General features: G+C 36.6%; 1 protein-coding gene across 1 annotated transcript in view; it reads left to right on the top strand.

Moving 5' to 3' along the window:
* Nucleotides 1–6902: 6902 nt before the first annotated feature.
* LOC149547815 (large ribosomal subunit protein uL30y-like) overlaps nt 6903–16840 on the top strand; it is a 34162-nt gene continuing 24224 nt past the window's right edge. Inside the window, exon 1 of the mRNA XM_089791854.1 lies at nt 6903–6946. The gene's annotated coding sequence lies outside the window, so the exon portion shown is untranslated. The remainder of the gene's footprint in view (nt 6947–16840) is intronic.

The following is a 16840-nucleotide window of genomic DNA, read 5'->3' as shown; positions in this document are numbered from 1 at the left end:
TTACTGTTGCCATCAAAAGTAGGGAGAGATAGTTTGTTCATGGCATGCTTGAAGTCCCTGTTCTGTGTTCTAGGTCTCTTGTCATGTTGTGGTCTCTTTGTCTCCCTTTTTTGATTCAAGTATTGAACAAATGACAAATTTTTCTTAACCAGATTAGGGAATAAATCCCATTCATCATACATTGCCATAACGTTATCTAACAGTAAGTTTTTCATCGCAAGTGGTGCTACCTCTTCCTCTACATTAAAAATGGGCATTAAAGGTATGTCATTGTTTCATGTGGGGGGCCTAGTAGCTCGGGGTGATCCTGCCACACTACCACCTCCATTGTGATGACTTGGGGTTGCCCTATGAGGTGGAGCTAACTATTGCATAGCACATGTAAGTCATTGAAGTGCAGTAGCTATATTGTTCTATCCATCTCTAATAGCCCTCAAGGTTTCCCTCACTTCCTGCTCTTGTTCATTCTCATTATGAGCCATGTGACTGTCTTATACCTGTTCACCTTGTTCAAGTTGTTCAATCTACTTAATCTATTAAGCCTATTCAACCTATTCACCTGCCCCAAAAGTTAACTCCTCATCAACTGAATAACTATCCTCAATGTCAATATGATCTGAAGATTCTGCCTGTTCAAGTGGGAAGTGACTAAATTTATAAGTTTTCCTCCTCATGCCTAACTGTCATTTTTCCTATTTGATTCAGCCTGTTACATGATAATTTTTTCCACAAGTTGGTAGGACTTATGGCTCTGATACCACTATAATAACCCCTGCTTGGTTTGATCATATAATTTGGACTTTGTCTAGCAGAATTTTGTCAAACAGATGTTACGCATCAAAGACCTTAAGCAAAGTTACTACTAGAATACCACCTTGTTGATTATCAACACAAATACCGTGAAATAGCTATGTTAATCAATGCAACCATGACTTCAAGCAAGTGCATGGATAGTGGCCCAAAAATATAAAGTTGTAATAATAATTTATAACCATGACAGTAAAGCAATGAAAGCAAATACTATTATACAATGTACATATGACAAAATCCCAAATTCATGTAAAGATGAATAAATATACAGTAACTAGTATGCAGACTAGGTAAATTTAGTACAAAATTGTTAGGAATGGAGGACACCACAATGGAGATTTGGTTACATAGTGTGTTCTTGCCCCACGTCCAATCTCAGATACCCACTCATCTAAGCCCTACACTACCTATAGACTGCTTGACCTAGCTGTGAAAGACCTGTTAAGCTAGTTGTCTTTCTCTCCTACCTATCAGATTATGGCGTTGAAGTTCTGCAACAGAAGTATTACCACTTGCAACTGTTTGCAAATCATGTGATCTCCAACCCAAGTGCTTTCCTTGTTTACTATGTCTCCCGTCTTCGCAAAAATATTACTGTGATGTGTATCAAGATGTGGTAGTATTGCTATTCCCAATTGCTATGACTGCCATACTGCATCTACAATGAACTTCTGCAGGCACTCCTAATCTCCATTAAGTCGTACTTGTTTAGTTGTTCAGTCTTCAATCACTGTCCAAATATGAATACCCCAAGTTCCACCAATTCTTGCCAAAATGATTCTCCAAGAAACACTTGGGGCTACGTCCAGCTCTTTCACTTTATTGTTAAGGGTTTGCTTCCTTAAAGCAATCAGTCACATTCAAGCAACTGCTTTTTGAAGCAAAATGTTAATATTTTTTTTTCATTGTGTTAATCCCAAAGTAGATGTTTGCTTTATAGCCTCAAAGTGAGGGAAGGTGCAAAGAACAAAGTAATGTGGGATAAAAAGCCTATTTTGTCTTTTAGTCACTTAAGTTGTTTATGTCATAAAGTGGTTGACTTAATAGAATAAGGTGACTTAACCTTAGGAGTTCCCACTTAAATGTCTTCCCCACTGAAACCAAGTATATCCCTGTGACTGACTGGAATCCTCGAAACAAATGTAGTCAGCCTATCAAAATGGAAAGATAGACCAACTAGGTGCCAATAGGTCTAGCACGGAGAAGGGGACATTATATTGTTTATAAAACTCAGTGAACATTTCATTCTATAATTGTTTATGTCTACAAGTCTATAGCAAGTTGTGTAAAGCACTAAATATTAATTATATTTAATTTATTAGAATGGCATTTGTTACTACATATTGTCAGCAATCAAAGGCTTCTTTTAAGTCCACCTCTTGCTCTTCATCTACTTTTATGTTGTTGTTTGTTGTTTGCTGAAGAATGGTTTGTTGTTTGATGTTCCCAACAATGGAAAGTGTAAATTATATAATTTACAAATTGCAGCCAAATCCTTCAGTACAATATTTTTGTTCTGAGTATCTTGTATGGGTTAGGACTGATGTTAGTTTTCAAGTTTATTATGCAAGGGGACTCATTCATTCTTTATGGCTTATATGTTTCTTTATTTTGTGCATACATGTTGTATTTGCATTATATTTTGTTGCTTGCATGGGTTGTAACACCCTGCCAGGCAACCCAAAATAAATTAACCTAAAGTTTCACTAAGTTTGCCAAACATTTTTGTTGTTGTTGAAGATCATAACTTAACAACAATAGATATAAAATAGCATAAGCAATATCATACACAGAAACACATACCATAAAACAAATTACAATTCTTAAGGGTCCCATGACATTAAATCACATTTAAGTTTAATTAATACTAAAACCAATATATAACACATCCACATTAAAGAATAATGGCAACTACAAATCCATTTAAATAATATACAATAATCCCAAATGTCGTTTGACAATAATCAGAATGCACAATCATCCACTGTACAGGTTACAGGGTATAAAAGGCTGAAAGAATATGCATCATAAAATAGATTACATCATCTCTTTAAGATACAAGAATAAAATACAATACAATAGGTATAACCATCCATCATAGTAAACAAGAATAAAATGCAAATAAATGCAGAATAGGGAACTCTAGCCACAACATTGAATTGATAGATCTCAATGGTAAAAGTAAAAAGCACTACCACCTGAGCTCATGGTAACCGAAAAGGGTCCACTCCCACTGGCTAAGGAGATAGTCTCAAGTGCCAAATAGGATAACAATCCCAAAGGCCAGAAGTAATATCTAGGTCAAGGAAAACTTGAAAGCAATCTAACTCAAGGTACCAAGACACAAGTGACATCTAAACCCAGAGGCAAACAAAGACATGTAGGGAATCTAATATATAAGTGGGCAAGTGTCATCGCATGAGCCAACTCTAAGGTTACCCTGGCAGTCTTTTAATACTTTGGCCCCTTAGTGTCTTTATGCGACATTAGTATCCTTTCATATTGACAAGGAATACTAATGAAGTAAGGCCACAACCAAGCATCCTCTCTACTCCCATCCTAGTCTGTACTAGCACTCAAGGCATGGGCGAAGAAAGATAAAGACTCTTATTAATTTATTTCTCTCTCATTGAATTTATTCTACACACCTTATTTAAGTGATTCCATTTTTTAGCTAAACAATATGCTCACTTTAAGACTTTGATTTTGGATGCAAAGATAAATCACAGTCAATAAAAGAGATTAGTAACTTCCAAACTTTGTGCAGAAAAAAAAGTGATGTGATGACATTATCTATAAGTGGTTGTGAGTCTTGTGGTGTCATTGAAAAGGTGATTTGAACTCAATTTCATAATATTTGAGATGCATATTGTGTTATATTTAATGATATGTTTTTTTACTTGATCTTGTAGTCTTTGCGCCAAATTTTACAATTAGGGATAACATCATTTGCCCAAGATAAGAGTTAATTTGTAGTCATTGTGTTATTTTGATTTTCCATGTTTGTATATTTAAGGTGTAGTATATGTTGCAATCTTTAAAGTGCATGTATATTCCATCTTTATTCTTGAATTCACATAAATAATTATGAAAAGTTTTTGAGATTTCACGACCTTCTTGGTCACTTGATTTGGTAGATTATACTTGGAAGTTTATTATAAGAAAAAATCATAAGTACTAAAAGAAGATGATACAATGAATGAATAATACATATTCTAAATAAATAGAATATGGTGAATATAATGTCCAATTCGCTAAATTAGTGTACATAATCTTATGTTACTATTTAGTATTAGTTATTTTTAGTAGCAACAAACAAGGGGATCCTACCCTTATGAGTAAGAGAGATGATGTCTCACATGAGGTGGTTGAAACTACTATTTTGCAATTTCCAAAATTGTTGGTTACAAAATATTCTTCCAACTAGAGTGAATGATAAAGGGAATAAATCCATCACAACACCTAATCAAAACTTTACAATCTTTATTAATCATTTGCCTTCATATTCCACAAATATTGTTGAGCCTAATGATGATAGTCATATAACTTCTCCAATTTAAAGGTAACAAATTTGTGAATAGGATATAACAAGAGAAACTTGAGCCTAAATGTGAACGTAGTATCACATGTACCTCAAGTGATATTTTGAATCTACTCGATGGACCATTATACATTACTACTAGAATCAATAACAAACACATATGTGGGTGATTATTGTTAGATTGTGGTGACTGATCAGGAAAGTACTGTACATACTTCATAAATAGTGGGGAATTTTTTTTTTTTGGAAGTAGCCGACATGGTAGCCGACATATTATGGCCGACATATGGCCGACATGTTATAACCCTAAAGCGGTTTAATACTTGTATAAAAAGGGCTTAGAGTTGGGTATTTTTTATGTGTGGTGATACAAAATTGGTTCTTGCGGCGGTATTGAGCTGTAAGGGATTACGGATTGTAATCAGGTTGTAATCACTGGATTGTAATAAGATCGGACTTGCTGTTTGGTGGACGTAGCCTAGGGATTGGGTGAACCACGTTAAATCTTGGTGCCTTGTGTTCATTTCTGTGTGTTCTATTATTTTTGTTATTGGTTATATTTGCATGTAGTTTTTTATTTCTGTCCGTGGTTTATCCTAACAATTATTAATCCAATGTGTATAGTACATTTGTGATTATAGAGGAATATATTTGTACAAATAAATTATATCTAGATGGTTACAACAAATTTGAACTCTTGATTAAAGTGCATGATGATCTCACTTGCCCCATCATTGGTTCCATCATCCTTCATGTTTATCTTGGGTTTAAACACTTAGATGTTCCTTTAACTATCATCCCTATCTCTTACCAATTTGTGTGAGGTTGGGTCATCTTTGGCTCATATCCATGAAGAAAGTCCATTCCATAGTCCAAAAGCCTAAAAAAAAATCCCACCCTAACAAATTCTAAATGATGTTTATTGACACCAATCATGAATGGAGACACACATGCACAAATCAAGTTGTCTAGATTCCTAACAACAATTTTTACCATAATATTTTCAAATGCACATTTTCAATCTATGGACATATAGATCAAATATATAATTACGAAAATTAAATCTATATATACAAAATTAAATACTAATACCAAATAAAATATTTATGGATTCTAAATTTTTTTAATTATAAACTTTGAATATCCTTGCAACCCAACCCAATGACCACGCGACAACTTCCCTCAACCTTACTTTTTGTCGAGTTTTGGGGGTGATGAAGAAGCTTGGTTGGAGCAAGACTAGTGGCCACGAGCCAACTATGTAGGCTCAAACACTACAACCAATAGATAAACTTGGTTGATAAGACTTGAACCTTAGACCTACATGAGACAAGCACAAAGTCTTAGTACAACCTTACGAACCATTTGAACTCACAAATTCAATCTATTAATTCTTTATCAACTCACATTTCACAAACAAATATATATCAAATTTTATACTAAGTACCATTATTGTATATCAAAATTTAAACTAAACACCATTATTTATTTGATTCCTCAACATTTATTATAGTGCCATTTTCTATCCCAACTTAACGATAACTAAGGTTACCAATACTTCCTTGTAAGATGCATGTTTACCTATTTACAAACTTAAGGAAATAACTGAATATGTTCACATTAAAAAACCCATTTCAAAAAATGGGATGAGCAAAAACAACTACAATACGATCTGAAAGTAGAAAACTCCTTAGAGGAACATGATAAAAAGAGGGCAAATAGACATTAATTGGATTACAAACCTTACTTTCAGAGGTAAGATAAAAAAAGAAGAAAAGAAAACAAAGGAGTTGAAGCATACCCACAGTGATAGATGTTCCTCAAACAGAGTAAGGCCTCAAGTAGATCAACACCCTTGAAAGAGAATACTTAGCAATAACCAAATTTAGAACCTCGAGACAAAATGGAAAACAAAGAATTTTATAGGGTTTGAGATTTCATAAGTCAACAGAAGTTCAGGTACCCACAACAATCCATGTTTCGCAAATAGACAAAGCTGAATAACATGTCAACTCAATTGGATAAAAATACTTGGTACTGAAACTTTTCAGAGTTGTGTTGAAGCCAAAGTAAGTAGTTGGGAAGGACACTTGATGGAAAAATTAAATAAAATTTGCTCAATGAGTCTGCCGGACAACTCATTAGTACAAATTTAATTTCATTGCAATATGCACTTGTCATATGTTGCTCATTTATTAAAACCTGTCAGATGCACTCTGCAATTTTACTAACCTTTTAAGACGTAAATTAATTTTGTGATTGCCTTTTTTATTCAAAGGTAATAGAATTGCAAATAAATAACAATTTTTTTTAATTTTTAAAATATAATAAAATTATAGAAAAAATAAAAAAAATAATGAAATATGATTGGTGCGTCTAAATGAAAATTGAATCAAATGAAAACAAGTTATTGGCAAGGGAGGAACTAATAAATCTCTCCCCTAGGTTTACGTATGAACAAAACAGAGGAAAACTATTCTGAACTAGGGCTTTAGGGTACTTTCACCCATAGCGTGCTTACTTCCACTTCCTCTCATATTATCTTTGAAATATCTATTTGTTGAATAACAAAGAGGCTGGAGCTATCCATTCCAGGTCTGTATACTTCATTATTCTTTCGACATTGTTGTTTGCCATTCATTAATTTATGTATAATCGGTGGCCTGAATATTGAATTTATGGGGGTTTAGGGTTTTGTGTTTAAGTTTGTGAGATGTGAGAAACCTTGAATTGTGAACGGAGTGCATGCATAATTGATTATCGCGCATTTGCGTATCGTCCACAATTTCGCTTTTCTTTCGATGGGCTTTCAGATATTGGACATTGCCCAGACTGACTTTACGTAAAATATTTTCTACAACTTAAAATGGGATACCGACTTTACTCAGATGCGCCCTTCTGTTTGTTGGGCACTTCCATAATCATAAAAAGCCGTTTCTTTTTATTTTCCTTATGACATCGTCTGAGACCGATTTATTCAATAATGTAATTACTTTGCCAATAATAACCTTCTCTGTAGTTGGTGCTACTTTGTGCATCTATTCGATCAAATTCTTGAAGCATATCTGCATGCGCCCAGCCTTGTAAGTTGGCGTATGTTTCTACCAACCTGTTAGATGAATTTAATAAAAAATCATCACTTATCATGCTTCCTTGGATCTGATCTTAGAAAACATTTAGGAAAGACCCAATTGTTTCTAACAGTTGAGCTCGTCTTGTTTCAAACCTCTTTATATTTGTTTTTAGTTTTCTAATTTAGTTCACATTTCTTACCATGAAACCCCTGTGTTGGGACAAGTTTTATTGCTGATGTCGACCAGTTTCTCGGATGGACTTTTGAACAACTGTTAATTGGAATATCATTAAATTGATTTTTGTAGCCAGTGTTTGGCTTTAATGCCTCATTTTAAAATGGCAATTTCTGGATGTCAGAAGTAATTTTTTAAAGCAGTGGGTGTTCTTTGAATCAATTACCTGTAGGCAGTGTATGTCTATAAGCACCTCAACTTAAATGGCTATTTGCAGATGTTAGAAGTAAATTAGTTTGTGGAATGTTTGGAGAAATAAAGGCCTTAGAGTAGATCAGTGGGTGGTTCAGTTTTTTTATGTAATCAGGGTTTCTTGGCTTTAGGTTTACAAAGAGAATTGTTTCAAATCAAAAAATACTGCTGTCTTTTTAATTTCGTTTGCCTTAGTATGCAGCATGTGTGCAAATTAGCAAATTTAATAAATTTTCCTCTAATCAGGGTTTCTCGGCTTTAGGTTTACAAAGAGAATTGTTTCAAATCAAAAAATACTGCTATCTTTTTAATTTCTTTTGCCTTAGTATGCAGCAAGTGTGCAAATTAGCAAATTTAATGTATTTTCCCCAATATTTATATTTGAATGGGAATTTCAGTCAAGAACACAATTTCAAATTGTATAATTGCTGCTTTATTGCTTATGCCCCTTGTTTTGTATTTCTCTTTCTACCAAGCTTCTTTTGTAAGTTATAACAATATTTATATGTATGCTGGTAATTTTATGGGGAATTAGGTTGCCTAGTATACATATATGTCTTGAAATGTTAATTATGAAATGGTACTAAAATATAACATTTTAAGTAGAGTTGAATATAGAAAATTGAATCGTGATTCATGAAGCAAAAGTTCAAAGTTCAAACTTGAAAGTTCTTACCCAATGGCCATTGAACTTAGTAACATACTCATAGTAAGATGTAACATGAATAACATTAAACATAATGATAAATGAAAAATGTAAATCATATGTAATACCATGTAAGTCAACCATTGACTATCAAATGACAAAGATGAAAGATTCAAAATTAATTTTTCAAATTTGATATATCATAAAGATGCTCATGATTACAATTAGCAAAGTAGCATGAAATAGTGAAATGAAATAATGTATCATGGCCATATCAAAGCGAGTACAAATTAGAAAATGTCAATAATGAGAATGTAAGGGTGGGAGCTCTCTAATCATCCCCTAAACCGAAGTCCTCATCACTAGAACTACTAGACTCGTTATGGGTAAGATCCTGCAAAGGAACACCAACTAGCTCTACATTAGGTTCTGTTGCATCATCATCCTCATCAGTTTGAGCTAGATCTACAAGTCTACATCCCATTGTGTTGTTGGGCTCTTCTTGTACTTGCGTGTCTTGTGAATTTTTGATCCGCAAGAAACCATGTACAACAACAAACTTCTCCGTTCTCTTAGAGGCAAGTCATGATATATCATAAAGATGCTCATGATTACAATGAGTAGAGTAGCATGAAACAATGAAATGAAATAATGTATCATGGCCATATCAAAGTGAGTACAAACTACAAAATGTCAATATTGAGAATGTAAGGGCAGGAGCTCTCTAATCATCCCCTAAATTGATTTCCTCATCATTATAACTACTATATTGCTCATGGGTAAGATCGTCTAAAGGAACACCAACTAGCCCTACATCAGCTTCTGCTATATCAGCTTTTGCTGCATAGTCATCCTCATCAATTGGAGCCAGAACCTCAAGCTCTACATCTCGTTGTGTTGTTGGGCTCTCCTTGTACTCGTGTGTCTTGCAATCTTTAATCCGCAAGAAACCATGTACAACAACAAACTTCTCCGCTCTCTTAGAGGTAAGTCCGTTCCTCTTAACAAAGTGGATGAAGCTATGGGTAGACTAGTTCCTCTCTACCAGTGAGGAGCTAGAAACCTAAAATAACAAAGTTGAAAGTTACAAACAAATGTTCATTCAATTGTGAGAAATGATGATTCATAAATGATAATCAATGAATCATAAATCAATAAAGTAAAACTCTTGAAGTTAACATTATAAAGGGATGGACCTACAAACCTGAGAAAGGAATCAGATGGCTAGTAAGGCAATCTTTGACTTTTGTGATCCATGACATTTTTACGACAAAAAGGGATTCTTCTATGCTATAGTTTTGAGATATTGCAAAGTTGGATCTCAAAACTAATATTAAAATAATTTGTAACTTATAATTATAAAGAACTTAGAACACTGAATCAAGAACTAAGGATTACCTGTAATACTGGCAAATTTTGACCACTTGGAGAAAATCTCACTAGTAGTGTCACTGTCATACATCTTGGCAATGCATCGAAAGAACCTAGCCTTTACCTCATCGTCTTGAAGTGGTGTGACTCTACCAAGCCTAGGCAAGTACCATTTTGGGTTCAATGCACAGGCAACCATGTGCAAAGGAGTGTTCAAAATGCTCCCACTTGTGGTGAATGATAGGCTGAATTTGCAATGTATAGAATGCTAGAGTGGGCTTCCTCTCACGCGCAACAACCTTATCTGCCCAATCATGGATTCAATGCACTCATAAACTTGTCCAAAGTTAGGTGTATTTGCATCTCCATATCTAATAATCTAGAACACTAGAGTAATGATGGAGACTGTATTTTTTCATCACTCCAAAATTGATTGCTTTTCATCATCTTCTTCACCCCCTTCTCTGCACTGTTATGATCTGGGGCCATTGATTCCATTCTTGTGTCATAACCATGAGTTGTAATGGCTCTTGTAATTTTATTGTTCTCTCCAAGTTGCACCTCTCTCTCATCATTAACCACCCGTCTAATCCAATCAACTTTTCCCACGTCTTTGAGTGCATTCTTCATGTCATGCACACAACGTGGAGTCTACCAAATATGCCCATAGGCTGCCTCCCTGTAGCTTTGCACACATGTGTTGCATGTGTCACAATTTGGACCACATTTTGTGGCCCAACCTCCTCAATGGCATTCCTAAGAACACAAACTAAAAATCAACATCTTTACGTTGTGTTGAACAATCAACTACCCTAAAAAAGTATGGGCCCTCACTACATGTGACCATAATGTTGATGAGTTGATGATGACTAATGCCCGTCCACCCATCCACGATAATGCTGCAACTTGACTCAATCTGACATGCCTTCATCTGCTCCATCAAGATCCCAACCTTGTCATAGTCCCTATCCAACACTCTAGTCCTCAACTTTTGATCACCTGGTGGCAAATATGGTGGCCCTCCCTCTTTTGCCGCCAGGGACATCATCCTCACAAAATAAGGAGATCGAGCCACATGCGTTGGGATGCCATTGGCAAAGAAGAAATCACCAAGGACATCATCTAACCGCTGCATTTTGTGCATGTTAAATAATTGAGCAATGGGGTTACTACCACTAGCACTTGCACTTGCTTTCCGTTTCCCCTGTTGCTATCCCTTGCTAAACTGTGTAAAGATGAAGGAATGGATGGTGTAGGTGACATAGTCTCTGTTCTTTGATGCAAGATACATGTATGTTGTCGGTAAATTCTATATTGTAGTCGACTGGTAGAATTGAATCCAAAGGACGCGTGATGGTACACCGATCGGAAGGGACTTTGGGACATCATTGTAATCAACAGAATCATATTGTAAGCATTGGAGTGCATATTGCGTATATGAATAAAGTATTCATTTTGTGTTATATCTTATTGCACTACATGCAATAAGTATCCATTTACCTTGTACGGTAAACATTTGGCACCATTGCCAGTCGAACTTGGAAGGAAGGAAGTGTTATGAAGATTAATGCCGAATCTACTTAACAAGGATAGGAATGAGATAAAAGATAAGGATGAAATACGCACAACACAAGAAGTCTTAATTTTAGCATAACAGGTGGAGCGCAGACAAAAGCTTCAACAACTTACCGACGGGCACCGAGGGGGTGAAGGAGCACAGATGGAGGGAGTGCATTCACCTAGCAGATCGAGGAGTGTCGAGGAATTGCTAGAAGAGACTCGACAGCGATTGAATTTGGTGGAAGAGACAAGGGAGGAGTTCCTTAATTTGTATACACCGAGGATAGAGAATCCGAACGGAAGGGAAGTAACTCGCATGGCTCGAAGTGCCGAAGGAGCATGAGCATGGAGTGAACTCTTCATTCCTGATACACTCGACGAATGAATATAGGCAGAGAATCGAAAAACTTCGCTTGAGGAAGATCTTTTCTCACTAGGTAATGCGGTTGTTGGACGTAGGGCGGTTGTCCGAAGCAGCGCGGTTGTGCAGAACAACGAACGCGGGTGCTCAAAACAATGCTGATACACAACAGGTACCACAGAATCAGAAGAAAGTAGCAATGGCAGGGCCAAAGGAGAAATTGCCGAAGTTTAATGGTGACAGGACGACAGATCCGATTAGACTCTGCAAGACATGTGAAACAATATGGACAACAAATGGTGTAACGGATGAGGATGATTGGGTCCGATAGTTTTCAGCAACCCTCTGGGGTGTATGAAGACAAAGGGACACCAGCAAGTATTACTGACGTAGGAAGTGTCCACTGTAGGAGTAGGAACGAACACAAACAATGGCGCAACCTCAAGAGGGTATCGGAACAATAATCGGCGCGGATGAGGTGGTAATAACAATAACAATAACAATAACAATAACAATAACAATAACAATAACAATAACAATAACAATAACAATGGAGGTCGAAGTCGAATACATTACGACTTGAGTGGACGGCCAATGATACAATGTCGTGTGTGCAACCTCTGGGGGCACTTCGCCAGAGATTGTACCACGAAGGAGATGCTGCAGCTATTATGCAGATGGTGTGGTCTGGGAGACTACGAAGATTCAAAATGCCCGAAGTAGGGGGTGAACTTGTTAAGCATCGAAACATATGATGAGGAAATACTAGCCATTGCCCGTGAGCAAGAAAAGAAGGCAAAATACCCTGATGCAGAGGAAGAAAAGAAGAGGTTGCAGCAAGCACGAACGGAGTTGGGAAAACAAATGGAAATAGGAAAGTTGCAAGCAAAAGACACTGTTGACACCTCGAAGAGGAACTTGGCTGAACAATACATAATAAGACAGGTAATGCAAATAGAAGTCCCTATAAAATTAAATAACCTTCTTACAATGCCTTAGTTACGGACGACGATTCTGAATATGACACCACTTTTGAAAGCAATAGAGGAAATAGTTAAGGATGGCAATGGAACGACTGCAACAGACCCAATGCTACTGACACTCACGACAGGAAGATCTGATAGTAGTAGAGACGGGTATCCTTGTAATCATACTTAAGGACACAATCGTGGACAGAGGGTTAGGCGTAAACGTGTTACCAGAGGATATATGGAAAAAGTTGGGACAACCTACGTTGTGGCCACCTACATTTCAGTTGCTCATTGCGGATCAGCACGGAATCAAGCAGTTGGGAACCTTGATGGCGCAACCGGTAACTATTGGAATGCAACCATTTCTATTAGATTTCGTGGTCATTCTGCTAAAAAGAAAAGGGTATGATGCTATCCTTGGATGGGGCTGGTTGGTGCAAGCGAAAATGAAATATGATTGGAAACAAAATATCCTATCCATGGAACGCGGAGGCCAAAGATTCGTAATCGACTTACGTAGATGATAGGTGAGGAAGCAGTGTTGGATTCTGAGGGTGAAGGTGAAGGGGATGACGAAAGGAAGAAGAGAATGGAACTTGATGAAGAGGGAGTATTGAGACTGGAAGGAGGGTCTAACGATGACGACCTAGACTCGGTGAACGACCTACTCCATTGGCAAATGGAGGACTACGAGCTCTTTCCGCGCTGTAATATGTTAAGGGTCAACGAAGGTAAGAAAGGAGAGGAAAATGAATGTCCGAAGGAATACAGAGAAGCAAAAGAAGGAAAGGCGGTTACGATTGAAGCTAAAGGAAAGAACATGCCGTATGAACCCAACAAAAGGAAAGATTCCACTGTACGGTACACGATGAATGAACCACACGGAAAGAAAAGGTTACACCGTACCATGGATTTAGTAGAAAGGGACTAATAGCAAGGAAAACACATTGTACGGTTTGCACAAGAAACAAAGAGGAAGGGCTTAATAAAAAACTTTAGTAGTACGGACTCAAGGTTCTAGAATCAAGAATACAATTATTGACGGCAAGGAGTGGCAGCCGATGTAATTCATGGTACCAAGTTTGAGGATTGCGATTGAAAACAAGCTGGGAGATATGGAAAGCCTGAAGGAAAGATTGTTCAATTTAAATGAACTTGATGAGCAACGACTGCAGGCACAATGGGGCACGTAAGTTATATAAAATAGGCATAAGGCATGGCATGACAAGCATTTAAAATTGAACAAATTTGAACTGGGCCAATTAGTTTTAAAGTATAATGGGCATAATGAGATCAGACCAGGAAAGTTCACAGTGAAGTGGGTAGGACCATATAAGATACGCAGAGTCAGCGATAATAGAGCAATCTGTAATCACCTAAAAATGGTCATCTAGACTATTAGCCCCCTTCTCAGCATTTTGGCTAAATTAATTTAATCATTTACCTAGACCAAATTGCTAATAATCAATTTATTTGATTATAACCTATAGTTTGACTATGCTATCCTAAGTTCATTATTTGATTAAAAGAACATGTCCCCTTTTAATTAAATAAAAGACCCCATTCTTCTAACCCACTTAAAGTGCACACATAAAGTCCTTTTTCTATTTTGCAATTAAAAGAAAAGGCTTTGTGACTTTTGTCTTATATGACAAGTCAACTTATATTCTATTGGTTGATTTGTGTGTGCACATGGATCACTCCTATTTTCGAATTCCACCGTTGATCATCCACCATCTTCATCTTGATCTCTACCATCCATACATCTTTAAAAGGGAGAGAGCTTTCCCCCTCAATGAATCCATCTTTTGAATATTGTTATGCTGCAGGTTTTCTAACAGGTTTCTTTGGAGCTTTGTGGAGAACTTCTATTTCTTGTCTACATTCTCTCATACCATAGCATTTTAGCTTAGATTCATGTTGCATGTTAGTTTAGCTTCTATTTTGCAATAATCTATCTCACATAGCTTAATATTTGGATTGTAACACTCTCATCCATGCTTAGAATAGCTGCACTTTTCATATTCATTCTAGTTTAATCTTTAGTTGCATTGCATTCTTGAGGAACTCCTTGAGACATTTGCATTCTTGCATCTTGTCTTTGGAACCTCCCATTGCATGGTTTACTAGCAAGAAGAGTATCTCTAAGGCTCATCTGAGAGCTTTCTTATTCTTGAAATATACTCTCTTGCACTCCATGGATAGGGAGCTCTAAGCCGGCATCCAAGCATTCCAACTCATGGAATCGTTTGGATAGAAGGGTTTAGAGTGGGACACTTTCGAGTGTACATTTTTGGCGCCCACCGTGGGGCTTGAATCACATTTTCAGCTCCATTTGCTTTCATTTCTTATCTCTGGTTTTTTACAGCAGCATATTGGGTCTAATCAAATGCTTTTGTAGAATTTTCACTTTGGTTTTAAGGCCAAGCCATAAGTAAATTGGTTTGAAGGCCAAAAACTTAGTTGGTTTAAAGATTTGATCATATCTTTTAAACCGCTTAGAATTTGGTTCTGAAATTTTGTTTGCAGGTTGCGTATATGCTCAAAATGTCTCAGTCCAATTTTCAGAGCATTTTGACATGATTTTCGGAAGTTATGATATTTTCTTTATTTTTCATAAAAAGCCGTTTTTGATCGCAAATCAGCGCATTTTTTGAAAAAACTTATATTTTCAGAAAGCTTTTCGAATTCTAATGGGGGTTCTTTCTTTGTGTTTTTAATTTTGAGATCGTATTAAGAATAAAAAACTCGATTTGATAAATTTGGCCTATTTTGACAAAATCAATCTCTAGGGAGCAAATGAAGAGATTTTTTAAAATTTCTTGCATTTTTGGAAAGCTCTCTGATTTTTAACAGGGGTCTCTTTTTTTTCATTTTCATTTTTGGATACGAAATCATAGCAAAAAAGTCCAATCTTGTTGACTAGGTCAAAACCGAAGAGTAAAAATGAAAGCATTTGTGATTAACTTGCACTTTCTTTGCATGTACTTGGTTGGAGGATAAATTAGATTTTTGAAGCAACTCACCACTTTTTATTGCAGATTTTTATGTTATTTCACACTAACTTTTGTTGCTAATAAGTTGTGATTTCAGGTTGCCATCCTTGTGAAAAAAATTGAAACATTGCATAAAAAGAACGCATGTCAAAGCTTCAAATGCACAAGGGCTACTAACGATTGTTTGCAGGGCTGCCCAAAGCATAAAAACCCAAATTTCTTGCTTTTTTGTTTTCATGTGTGGCATTGAATAATTGTTCATTTTTCATAGGCACATAAAACTTGTGATTGGAGTCTTTTGGTAATAGGAGAGTATGCTCTTCACCCTTGTGGTGAATCAGAAATCTTGACTTGCCATTTGGTTTCAAAAGCAAGGGGTAACTGAATCTTCTTGGCGTGTTTGGGAGAAAATGATTGGAATAGGAGAGTATGCTCTTCACCTTTGTGGTGAATCAGAAATCTTGACTTCCAAAAGTTGATCCACTCTTTGTGTAGTTTAGAATCCTTTAGAGGGCCTGCTCTCGGACAACCTGAGAGGAACGACCCAAGTGGGGACAAGCCGATTACCTGGCTCTTCCAACCCACTATAAACTCAAGGCTACCAAGGATACAAAACTTTGGTAGACATAGTGTTTGTCTTCGCCTAGTGTGATCGCTTATGGGATTTCGACCATAGGGAGATCACTAGGCAAGAATGCTTAAGGTACTCTTGTGATCGCGAGATCGGTTACTCATCGCAAGGTGAGGTGTCCCGTAATTGGGAGCAAGAGGAACACTATGAACGGAAGCCCTATATAAACACTCTAAGTTAGTAACTACCCTTTTTTAGCCACTCAACTTCTTGGTGCAAGGATTGATCCTAGTGGACTACCCGGATCACCCCAAGATTTTACACTCACCATATGTGTTCCCTTGGTTGTGCTTATGGCACTTCCATGACAAAGCCAATATCTCTTGTGGGCAACCACTTGGTGTGAGGCGAAGGAGCATCAAGCGTGGGCTAAGTTGTTGAGTAATGAACCATGACTTCTAGGTAGATATTGCTTGATGTGTTCTCGAATGTGGTATACTTGTGAAAATCTTT

This window comes from Cupressus sempervirens, chromosome 7 (genome assembly GCF_028749045.1).
Source record: "Cupressus sempervirens isolate cs-2001-9-10 chromosome 7, ASM2874904v1, whole genome shotgun sequence".
Classification (NCBI taxonomy): Eukaryota; Viridiplantae; Streptophyta; class Pinopsida; order Cupressales; family Cupressaceae; genus Cupressus; species Cupressus sempervirens.
The sequence above is the reverse complement of the archived record's forward strand: the minus strand, read 5'-3'. Positions and strand labels throughout refer to the sequence as shown.